The sequence below is a fragment of the Drosophila subpulchrella genome, chromosome X (assembly GCF_014743375.2).
Source record: "Drosophila subpulchrella strain 33 F10 #4 breed RU33 chromosome X, RU_Dsub_v1.1 Primary Assembly, whole genome shotgun sequence".
Classification (NCBI taxonomy): Eukaryota; Metazoa; Arthropoda; class Insecta; order Diptera; family Drosophilidae; genus Drosophila; species Drosophila subpulchrella.
Window position 1 is genome coordinate 3,520,535 of NC_050613.1, and position 12,204 is coordinate 3,532,738.

Consider the following 12,204-nt stretch of genomic DNA (forward strand, 5'->3'; position numbering starts at 1 on the left):
GTTGATATCAGAACTTTTGTTTGTTGAAGGTGCGATCGTCACTAGATTTTTACCTCGTTAAGAGGTGTTTTTGTTTGAAATACCTCGCTTGCACAGAAACGACCTGCACGGGCATAAAAACTTCGGCTTGCCAAAGTTTGTTTCCTGTCTTGTTAATTCTTATTTCCATACTCAAAATAAATAAATTCGCAATTAATGAAAATTAAGGGAAATGGATATTTAATTTAAGTTCGCTTTGTTTTTCATCGCGGTTCTTAGCATACTGGCCTCTGATCTAGACTATTACCAAATAAAACAAGAAAGAAAGTTCACTTCGGCACCCGAGGTTTGTATACCCTTGCAGCTATACTTATTACATTTAAAAATACAAAAAATGATATTCCCAATAGTATAAGATATTATGTCAAAAACACCGACCCTATAACTTGTTTCATATTATTTTCCCACCAATTTTCCGATCGTTCCTATGGCAGCTATATGATATAGTCGTCCGAATTTGATCAAATTAAATTCAAAATTGAGAAATAATTAAAAAATGTTATTTATAAGCGTAGGAGGTTATATGTTAAAAAACACCGAAGCTATAATTTGTTTCATATTATTTTCCTACCAATTTTTCGATCGTTCCTATGGCAGCTGTATTATATAGTCGTCCGATTTTGATAAAATTAAATTCGAAATTCAGAACTAATTAAAAAATTTTATTTCAAGCGTTGGAGGTTATATGTTGAAAAAGACCGAAGCTATAATTTGTTTCATATTATTTTTCCACCAATTTTCCGATCGTTCCTGTGGCAGCTATATTATATAGTCGTCCGATTCTGATAAAATTAAATTCGAAATTCAAAACTAATTAAAAAATGTTATTTCCAAGGAAAGGAGGTTATATGCTAAAAAACACCAAAGATATAATTTTTTTAAATTTGTTTTTCCTCTTATTCCTATGGGAGCTATAAGATATAGTTCTCCGATCCGGCTGGTTCCGACTTATATACTACCTGCAGAAGATATAAGACTTTTGGGAAAGTTTCAGCCCGATAGCCTTAAAACTGAGAGACTAGTTTGCGTAGAAACGGACGGACAGACGGACAGACGGACATGGCTAGATCGACTCGTCTAGTCATGCTGATCAAGAATATATATACTTTATGGGGTCGGAAACGTCTCCTTCACTGCCTTGCAAGCTTCTGACTGAAATTATAATACACTCTGCAAGGGTATAATAAGCAAGCCAAACTGTTTCAATTTTATAACAATTGCATTTTTTATGAAACGTCAGACATCTCAGTTAAGGAATAGATTTAGTAAAACAAGAAATACAATAAATACTCACAAATTAACGGTTAAGAGCGATCTGTTCTTGGGAATACTTTTTGAATTCACATTAGTTATTAAAATCGCACCAAGTTTCATTTCAATGTACATGGAATTCATATCAACATTTGTTATTTATTAGTTTTGTAACCTGTTCATATGAATTCGTAATATTCTGGTATGAAAAAGGGATGTGTTCAAATTGAGGAGACAATACCAAACGGGTATTGCTTCATTTTTTTCTCTGTGCAATAGACCTTTAGCCAACACTCCACAGCTCTTGCCCAAATCGCTTTACACCCGACATTCGAGTTTCGAACAGAATTCGACGCTGTCTTTACGGCTATTTAAGTGCCGTGGCCCCGGCAGGAATGCCGGAATAGAATGCCCGGTACTTTTAGTTTAGTTCAGTTTTGTTCTGTTCAGCTCGAGGGGTCGTGGTCGAAGGATTCCCGATTCCTATTCCGATTCCCGCCGGGTGCTCCGTATTTATTAGAAACAGACACGCGACCGCTGCATATTTTATAAGTGCTAATGTCGGACGCGGTGGGAACACCCAGGAACCCCCTGGAACCCCGGAGCTTTTGGGGCTCTCGTTACAAATTGTAATAAACCTGCACATCCGCTGCCATTAAGTGACTTCTAATCAACTTTATGGCATCATTTTTTCAGCAGCCAGGCTAGAGCCCAGGTGTTAATGATTCAATAACATTTGCCTTTGATAGCTGCTGGCGTTTGCGAGACAACCACCGACATTAATGTGGTTACTTTCTCTTTTTTCGGTTTCTTCGGTGGGGCACGAGTCGAATGGGCAGAGGGGTTGGGGCTGGTCAATTGTTGCGTGACTTTCAATTTGTAAAACATTTTCGCCCCTAATGGTAACAGGCGGTCAACGGGTGGGTAGGTGGATGTCCCTAATGTATGCCATGATTTTTGCCTTTAAACCTAATCAATTTGCCTGTCTGGTGACATGGCCACCGACCGGAAGCTGAAGTTCACCCGCTTCGGAGTCCAAGTCCGATTCCCGGGCATTAAAAGCAGTCATTAACTTTTAAATGAAGCAACGGAAACAAGATAAGCACGTGAAGCGACAAGCGACCCCGCGACCCCGCGACTCCTCGATCCACGTCCACTACCCTCTACCCACTGCCCACTGCCACGCCCACCACGTCGCCGCTACCAAATGACCCATAATTATTCAATAAGAAATAATAAAGTGTGGGGCAGAGGTAGTCGTAGTGAAAAGGGGGGCACATATTTCCATTGATGGACAGGCCATGGCTCAAAGGATACGAGGGGGGTGAGGGGAGTGTGGGCTTCAGAGGATACACCGAAAAAATACCCGTGAATTTTCGAAACTCACAGACACATTACATTTTTAAATATTAACGTCTTTTTTTGTATGCTTATATCCTATATTTATATCCTTGCAGAGAATATAATGATTTCAGACAGAAGTTTGCAACGCAGTGAAGAAGACGTTTCCGAAAGAGACATCCGAAAGTATCAGCATCATTAGGCGAGTCGATATAGCCATGTTCGTCCGTCTGACCGTTTCTACGCAAGCTCTCAGATTCTCAGTTTTAAAGCTATCGTACTATCGAATTTTTATTGCAAGTAGTATATAAGTCGGTACGAAACGGATCGGACAACTACAGGGGTGGTAAAAAATATTTACACAAAACAAAAGTTAAATATACTCATAATTTGAACTTACTTCATGTACAATTTGGGCTCAATGGAAAGGTCATTTAAATTCCGTTTGAATTATACAAGACTTTTTTCAACCCATTCAGTACTTATTGAAAATGCAGATTTCTTGTAAAAATCTACTTCTTAAACTTTTTTCCACGTTCAGAAAACTAAAATTTTTAGATGCTTAAAGTTTCTCTAAACAAAACTAATAGTTACTGCAGAAATCGTTAGACTTATATTTTTTATGATTTTTTGAATGTGCCAATGTCAGACAAAAGTAGTATGAAAAAGAGAAAAATATGGCTCGAATGCAAATTTCCAAACATTTCAATGTCCGAGAATTGTTAGATGGAACTTAAGAAACCTGACTTAAATGGTACAACTTCAGAACTGATAAAGGAAATTCTATACGTAAATTAAAATATTTTACCATCTCCAAAATACCGAGTTTTTGCCGTGTAGTCCCTGGTATATGTTGACGTTGGCCCAGGCCAAATGATTGTTGCGTGACTGGCAAGGTTTTTTTCAATGAAAATTCCTTAATTTGCCAGGCCATAAGGCTCCGACGGTCGTCCCCTGACCCCTGACCACCGAAACGGTCTTTGGCAATGTTGTCGCTGTTAAGTAGTTACATTTTGTAGCGATTTACTGACAACACCAATAAAGCATCAAACACCCAGCACAAAGGAAGATACGGAGAAAATACAGTGTTGGATGGGGAAAAAGCACCAAGTTTGTTTGATTCCCAAACATCAAATTATAGCCGGGAAAGTCGGGCTGTTTGTTGGAGGAGAGTGTGAGTGCCGATGCCGCGGAAAAGTGAGTATTTGAAGAGTTGTATTCAATCCCAGATGAATTCGCCACAAGCGCCTCTTTAAGAGTGTGACAAAGTGCACAGAAATAACTTGCTAACTTTTTAAAATGCTAGCTAGCTAAAAAAAAAATGGGACCACTTTCAACATACAAAGTTTTAGATATCGAATTGTGTGATATCAAAATAAACAGGGATAAACAATATTTTTTTTAATGTTCAATTCATTAAATAAGGATTTTTCGGAATTTCTCTCCATAAAATGTCATCGAATCGCAAAGGTCCCACTGGTGTGTTGATTAGGGCTAAGTTAAGAAAATTCCTGGAAATATATTGATTTGGATAGTTTATAAAGGTAGTACTGATTAAGATCTTCGAGTCTTTTCTTGCAAATTCGATGCATTCTGATCCACCGGTCTCCCCAGCTCAAGATGTCTATAGTCTTACCAATCTACATATGAAAAGAGTAATGGCCGATTTCACAAGTGCCGGCTACCATGATACAAGGAATTACGACATAATTATTTGACTGCGAAAATGTTCTGTATAACAAGAATACATTTTGCAATAATTCCCTAATTAGAGCGTGGAATTGAAATTTTTTGAAATCGGAAACATGATGTGCCTGCCAGTTTCATTCTTTTCTTTGAATTAAAATGAAAATTATATTAAGCAAAGCGCTGCATAATGATCTCTCTGCCAACCGCAAACTAGTAAACTTTTCCGATTAGTTACACGCTCCATGACCTGAATGGTATCAACCGACAGCCCATCTCCGGAATGATATGGTTTTTGCAACTTACCTTTTGAACCGGACCAAAGGACTCGGGAATCCGGCGGCCGAAGTTCACTAATTATGTGATGTGCTGTCATCTGTTTCGAATGCGATATGTTTATTGTTTTTGGCAGGATGCATTGTGGATTTGTGGAAACAGGAACCCAAGGCTTTGTTATGCAAAAGTTCCGGCGTAATCACAATCAGATTTCGTCGGGTGGTTTTCGGGGTCTTTGGAGCATGGTCCGTCGTCGAGTATTTAGTGTCACATCATTAAAATCGACAAACAACTTTCGTCAAACAACAATTCAGCAGAAACTACGCTCCATCCACCCAGCCATCTATCCATTCAAACTACGAGTGAAAATCTACAAAATTAATGAGTCATCGTAAAAGTTAACAACTTGCACAAAATTGTTTATCTAAAGTGCTAAGCTCCTCCGTTGGCAACTCTATAAATTGGTGTCCTCGATTGGATTGCTCTGGCAAAGAAGGTTCTTCCCTCTCCGGAAAGGAAAACGGGGTGGAACACGCAGACGTAATCACTTTTTAAGTGTTTGACAATTTATGATACATGAAAATGTTTTTCCTGCTTAGCACACACACCTTTTGCACCCATCGGAGGTTGACAGTAAGACTCAAAGATTATTTTTGGGCTGTGTTTTCGTCCTGCTCAAAGGGTTCTCCCAGCCCCTCTTGGCCCTGTGGTGTATTAACGTGCATTGGAGATGAGTGCGTGACATCCTCTTGTGAAAATCTGGTTTGAATCGTGTTGAATCGTGAGCGAGACAGCTTCATGAGAACACAAATGGGTCACGCACTCACCGCTGGGTTGTCAGCGCAATAAACACCTCAAAGTTGATGACATTTCATTAAGCTCAAGATGCGGGCCGCGGGACGAACTGGCGGGTGTGCCAAATGAATTTACTTATGAAGCATGAAAGTGGGTTTCTTTGGTTACTTTTGGGTGTATATATATGTACGTGCACCCCATGCCCATTTCATCCGTTTCGCCCCAGACATTGATGAACATTTTCGTGTTCATTTGGTGAAAAGGTTTGTCGACGTCGCCGCTGCCGCCGACGCATTGAATTTCATTAAAACAAGCGCAAAAGTGCTTTTACCCAGTTCACCTTTGCCCACCCACTAGCCCACACATGTGAAGACGACTTATGATAGGCAAAAGATCCTGCAAGGACTCTCGCTCTCATCGCGAGCTGGCTGACTAAGTGTTGCCGCCTTTTTGCCTTTTATTGGTCTCCTTGATTTGCCTAAGTGATGTGTGGGCGGGGGAACTGGAGGAAAGTGGAAAAGGGAAATGCTATGGAAGAACTCCCTCTTCAAGCACCTGGTAAGTGAATTTTCCTGAAGGAAGAAGAGCGCCGACAAAGCGACTTTGATTGCAAAAGCCGCAGTTATTTAAGTTATTTAACGCTCCTTTGCCGCTTGCAATTTTAATTATATTTCAAGGAGAATAAATTTATGACGTCTTACCTGATCAAAAAAAAAGTTAAAATAGTTTTAAGTGGTCCACATAATTATCCGTATTAATTAAACACCTTCCATTTTTTGAGAAGCTTTGATTGTTTCCGTCGTGTATTTAACTTTTTTTAACATTTATTTGGGGCCACAGAAACCGCAATGGTGGAATTGTTGCATTTTAAATAATTTTAAGCTTAAATAAACCAAAACAAGAAAGGAAGTTAACTTCGGCAAGCCGAAGTTTGTATACCCTTACAGTTATAATTATTAAATTTAAAAATACAAAAAACAAGAAAGGAAGTTAGCTTCGGCAAGCCGAAGCTTATATACCCTTGCAGCTATAATTATTAAATTTAAAAACACAAAAAACAAGAAAGGAAGTTTTATATACCCTTGCAGCTATAATTATTAAATTTAAAAACCCAAAAAATGATATTCCCAATAGTATAAGATTATATGTCAAAAAACACCGAAGCTATAATTTGTTTCATATTATTTTCCTACCAATTTTCCGATCGTTCCTATGGCAGCTATATGGTATAGTCGTCCGATTTCGATAAAACTTAATTCAAAATTCAACACTAATTACAAAATGTTATTTGCAAGCTTAGGAGGTCATATGCCAAAAAACACCAAAGATATAATTTTCTTAAATTTTTGTTTCCGATTATTCCTATGGGAGCTATAAGATATAGTGGTCCGATCCGGCTGGATCCGATTTATATACTACCTGCAAAAGATATAAGACTTTTGGGAAAGTTTCAGGCCGATAGCTTTAAAACTGAGAGACTAGCTTGCGTAGAAATGGACGGACAGACGGACATGGCTAGATCGACTCGTCTAGTCATGCTGATCAAGAATATATATACTTTATGGGGTCGGAAACGTCTCCTTCACTGCGTTGCAAACTTCTGACTGAAATCAATATACCCCCTGCAAGGGTATAATTATATTCCCAATAGTATAAGATAATATGTTAAAAAACACCAAAGATATCATTTCCTAAAATTTTTTTTACGATTATTCCTATGGGAGCTATAAGATATAGTTGTCCGATCCGGCTGAATCCGACTTATATACTACGTGCAAAAGAAAAACGTTTCAGCCCGATAGCTTTTAAACTGAGAGACTAGTTTGCGTAGATCGACTCGTCTAGTGATGCTGGTCAAGAATATATATACTTTATGGGGTCGGAAACGTCTCCTTCACTGCGTTGCAAACTTCTGACTGAAATCATAATACCCTCTGCAAGGGTATAAATATACGAAAACAACGAAATGTTTTCGATTGGAAAACTTAAGTAGTTCGGAAAGAACTACAAAACACAAAACAATTTGAAAAACAAGAAAGGAAGTTAGCTTCGGCAAGCCGAAGCTTATATACCCTTGCAGCTATAATTATTAAATTTAAAAACACAAAAAATGATATTCCCAATAGTATAGGATAATATGTCAAAAAACACCGAAGCTATAATTTGTTTCATATTATTTTCCTACCAATTTTCCGATCGTTCCTATGGCAGCTATATGATATAGTCGTCCGATTTTGATAAAATTAAATTCGAAACTCAGAACTAATTAAAAAATGTTATTTCCAAGCGTAGGAGGTTATATGTTAAAAAACACCGAAGCTATAATTTGTTTCACATTATTTTCCTACCAATTTTGCGATCGTTCCTATGGCAGCTATATGACATAGTCGTCCGATTTTGATAAAATTTAATTCGAAATTCAGAACTAATTAAAAAATGTTATTTCCAAGCGTTGGAGGTTATATGTTGAAAAACACCGAAGCTAAAATTTTTTTCATATTATTTTTCCACAAATTTTCCGATCGTTCCTATGGCAGCTATATGATATAGTCGTCCGATTTCGATAAAATTTAATTCAAAACTCAAAATTATTTAAAAATTGTTATTTCCAAGCTTAGGAGTTTATATGCTAAAAAACACCAAAGATATAATTTTTTTTCATTTTTTTGTCCGATTATTCCTATGGGAGCTATAAGATATAGTTGTCCGATCCGGCTGGTTCCGACTTATATACTACCTGCAAAAGATATAAGACTTTTGGGAAAGTTTCAGCCCGATAGCTTTAAAACTGAGAGACTAGTTTGCGTAGAAACGGACGGACAGACGGACAGACGGACAGACGGACAGACGGACAGACGGACAGACGGACAGACGGACAGACGGACAGACGGACATGGCTAGATCGACTCGTCTAGTCATGCTGATCAAGAATATATATACTTTATGGGGTCGGAAACGTCTCCTTCACTGCGTTGCAAACTTCTGACTGAAATCAATATACCCTCTGCAAGGGTATAACAAGAGAAAACGCTATACTCGACTATCTGATAGTTACTCAGCTAACCAAAAAGTGCCACCTATCGTTCATATCTATCGGCTGATTATGAAGCCCAAGAATCTTCATACCGAATCCCAACATTCTAGCTATTATAGTTTACCAGATCTCAGCGATCATATGGACAGACGTGCATACGGACATGGCCAGATCCACTCGGCTAGTAATCTTGATTAAGAATAGTTATACTTTATGGGGTCGGAAACTTTTCCGTCTACCTTTCCGACGAATCTAGTACACCCTTTTACTCTACGAGTAACGCCTATAATAAGACCAAGTCACGGCCACCTATATGTAAATCAAACAAAATCACCTTTTAACGAGGTAAGAGGTCGTGACGATCTGATATCAAAATTTGTGACAAAAAATGCTAGTTCATTAGTCTAAATCAAGAACCATGGGTCTTCATTTGAACATCAATATTGCTACCCGAATATATCTATTTTTTAAAGAGAGGTCTGTACTTTTAAAGATTTTTAAGCCTACATTAAAAACAGCCGTGGAATATGAATCCAGGGGAAACTGGCCAAAGGGTCAAAGGGGTAAGATGGCAATGGGGAAAGTGGGCAGAGATACAACAGGGATACATTTCAAACATGAAAAAAATTAAGTATTAGGAAAGCGAATATTTAAACCATTTTTGTCAATAGCATTTTTTAATTTTCATTATTTTTATTTTTTCACATCCCTCCATTTTAAGTAAGGGAAATTTATCAGCTTAAGAATGTTTCTGGCAACATGTTGCCAGAGGACAGATGCAGACACTTATGTCTGCCACCCGAGTTGTTCTAAGGACGCGACGGCTAGCTTCGGGAGACTTCGGCTTAACGGGACACGGGACCCCGAAATGCCATGACATCGGGAAGTTGGTAAATCGGGAAATCGGGACGCCAGTGCTGCCGAAGGACGAGCACGTTGCGTTAGGTCGGCCCAATGCGAAACGCGCTTGGCGCGACAGGCTCAGTGCTCGGGCAACTTCCTAGCGCGTCGGTTCAGTTCAGTCCAGTGGATTCGCTATACGCAAAGGACCTAGTGCCGAGTTTGATATTCTAGAACTTCGAAAAGGCTTTTCAAGCAGAGCGAAACAACATCAAGTGATAATTACTCTAGTTGACGGTCTAAGAAAAAGTTTTTTTTGACAAGTGTTGTTTGTTTGTTTTCCAAGTTTTTTCAAGTGTTGGCCAGTGCCTTGGATTCGTTTTGTGTCATCACTTGTTTTTTGAAAAAGGTAATTCTAAAAACTTAAATTCAATAGTTTTTGGTGGAAAATTCAACGTGAGTTGTGGCTGTGTCTTTTAAATACTAGTAAAGTGAAGTCAATCCTTTGCTCAATCTTTTTTACCATTTCCCGTTGATCGAGGCCCTCAATCGTTTAACATATGCTTGTTCACTCAGTTGTCAATTGCATTATCGGTATGCTATCATTCTCATTCTTTTCACAGTCATTGAAACAGTTTTTACACCAATCGAGTTTTTTCTTTATGAGTTTCCTTGGTTGTTCATGAGTGAATGCCTATTCACTTCATTTCTCTGATACATTTACCTTCTTTATTGAGATTCTTGCATCTTTAGACATTTGTTAGTAACCTTTAGCCTTTGATCGTATCGCCCATACTCTTACTTCTTGTTTAGTAAATTTAACAATTTATGCTCTTCAGCTTGATAATCGGTTATTCTAAAAAAATTGTTCGTTTACTTTTAAGTTTGTCATTAACGTTACTACTTTTAAAAGGCGGGATATTAAAGGATAAAAAAATATATAACAATGCATTAAGTCGACTCGATTGAAACCAAAATAATCAAGAGACTAGATTAAAAAAACACATATAAGATGTGTAGTAAACATTTCGATCCATAAGATCCTTGAGAAGTATCAAAATCCAGTCATAGATCACACAGAAGAAAAAAAAGAAACTTATCGATGCTAAATAATGTGAAGAAACAAGAAAAAAAGCTTCACGTTGTGTATTTAACCTTCAGCTACATGATTTGTTAATCCAAGTCCATATCTTGAGTTATTTGAAAATTGTTCCCATTACTTTTTTTATTGTTCCTAAAGCAGCTTTATGATATAGTCATCAGATTTTTGTAAAATGAAGGTCCGATGGACGTGGCTAGTTCGACTGCGTGTCAATGCTGATCAAAAATATATATGCTTCATCGACCCTGAAAACTGTTAGCATGCGAGGATCCTCCTTGGTTGTGAAGTGAAAGGGAATGTGGTATTCTAATAGAATGCTTCAAAAAATGTGTTGTGCAGCGCGAACAATATTATTTGTATATGATGGCACTGTGCAACATTTTTAGATTTTTGGAGGGCAACCGTATTTATATCCGATACTTGTAAAGCAGGTAGAAGAATGCTTTATTCTTGATCAGGATCACTAGCCATGTCCGTCCACATTTAAAATTCGAAATAAATTTTAGTTTACTTCGCTTTTCAATATCTACCGGAAAGCCATAATTTGTTAAAATCGGATCGGAAGTTATTACCTTGAGTCCGTATCTAGCAAGAACATGTTCGGTGAAGTCACAGTAGATAAAATTGAAAAGCTTAAAATGTAAAAGTGTAAAGTTAGTAAACATGTTAACATCGATGTTTATTTACCTCTAATCAAGGTATGTTTACTTTTAACTTGGTTAGGCACTCGACTATAGCGTTCTTTCTTGTTGTGACTTCGAAGAACTTTCAGACGATTCATTAATAAAAAACCATTTGGGTTCCTCTGATTTAGCTCGCGTATGGATAATATATTGGTAAAAAGATTTTAAGTAAAAGTCAACTATACTTAAGGGCCTAATTAAATGTTATTATCATTATTGTAGGTATGGACTTAAGTATTAAAGACCCCAAACATACTTTTGGATGCAAGTGCACCTATCGTATAAAAGGCCTTACGAAAGGGAAAAAAATAAATATACACTGTTATAAAAAGCGTTTTAAAATTTTCTCATTCATTATATTTTTACATACAATAATGCGTTTACGTGTTTCGTATTGCAAGTGTAATCTTATAAATCAATAGTTTTATATATTGTTAAGTGTTTTTTACATAATAAATGAGTTAAGCATTTATTAAGTCAATATGTTATGTTTTTGAAGCTTAATAAAAATGGTGTTATGTACGAAATGGCATAGAAATCTTCGGCCGGAAATCTTACTTACACCAAAACAAATTCTATCCGAATTCAGTGCTAAGCGACTCATGCATCAAAAATGTTCACTGTATAATGTGCAGATCAACTTATCAAATTGAATATAAGTTTAGCTTTAGTAATATTTAAAACCTTTAACATTTTATTTAGTTCAAAATAATAAGAGAGAATTTAATTAAAAGAGCATTTTTGAGATATAACTCTACAGAAGTGTGTTAGTTATTTATATAAAAAGAAAAATATTTTTAAAGCCACTTAAAATGAAATAATAACAGCTAGAAACATATAAATACCCATCACTCACATATGGGTTAAACCTAACTGATTAGGCTTTTTGCACTTCTGGATATTATAAATACTTTAAAATTGCAATATATTTTTTCCTCCTTTTCTTTAATTATAAAATAACTTATAGCTAATTTATTTTATTTGCGGAACTTGAAACTTTTGGAACGTAATTAGAGAACTCTTAATCAAACAAAAATACCTCTTAACGAGGTAAAAATCTGGTGACGACAGCAAACCAAAGATCTGATATCATCTTTTGTGACGAAAATGTATTATACGATCTAATAACTAAATACACTTGGATACGAACAAAAATT

At 36.9% G+C, this 12,204-nt stretch overlaps 1 protein-coding gene across 6 annotated transcripts in view; it reads left to right on the forward strand.

The window, feature by feature from the left end:
• Positions 1 to 9,424: 9,424 nt before the first annotated feature.
• LOC119557466 (neurotrimin) overlaps positions 9,425 to 12,204 on the forward strand; it is a 46,917-nt gene continuing 44,137 nt past the window's right edge. For all 6 annotated transcript variants that reach the window (XM_037870229.1, XM_037870228.1, XM_037870232.1 and 3 more), the window contains exon 1: positions 9,425 to 9,671. The gene's annotated coding sequence lies outside the window, so the exon portion shown is untranslated. The remainder of the gene's footprint in view (positions 9,672 to 12,204) is intronic.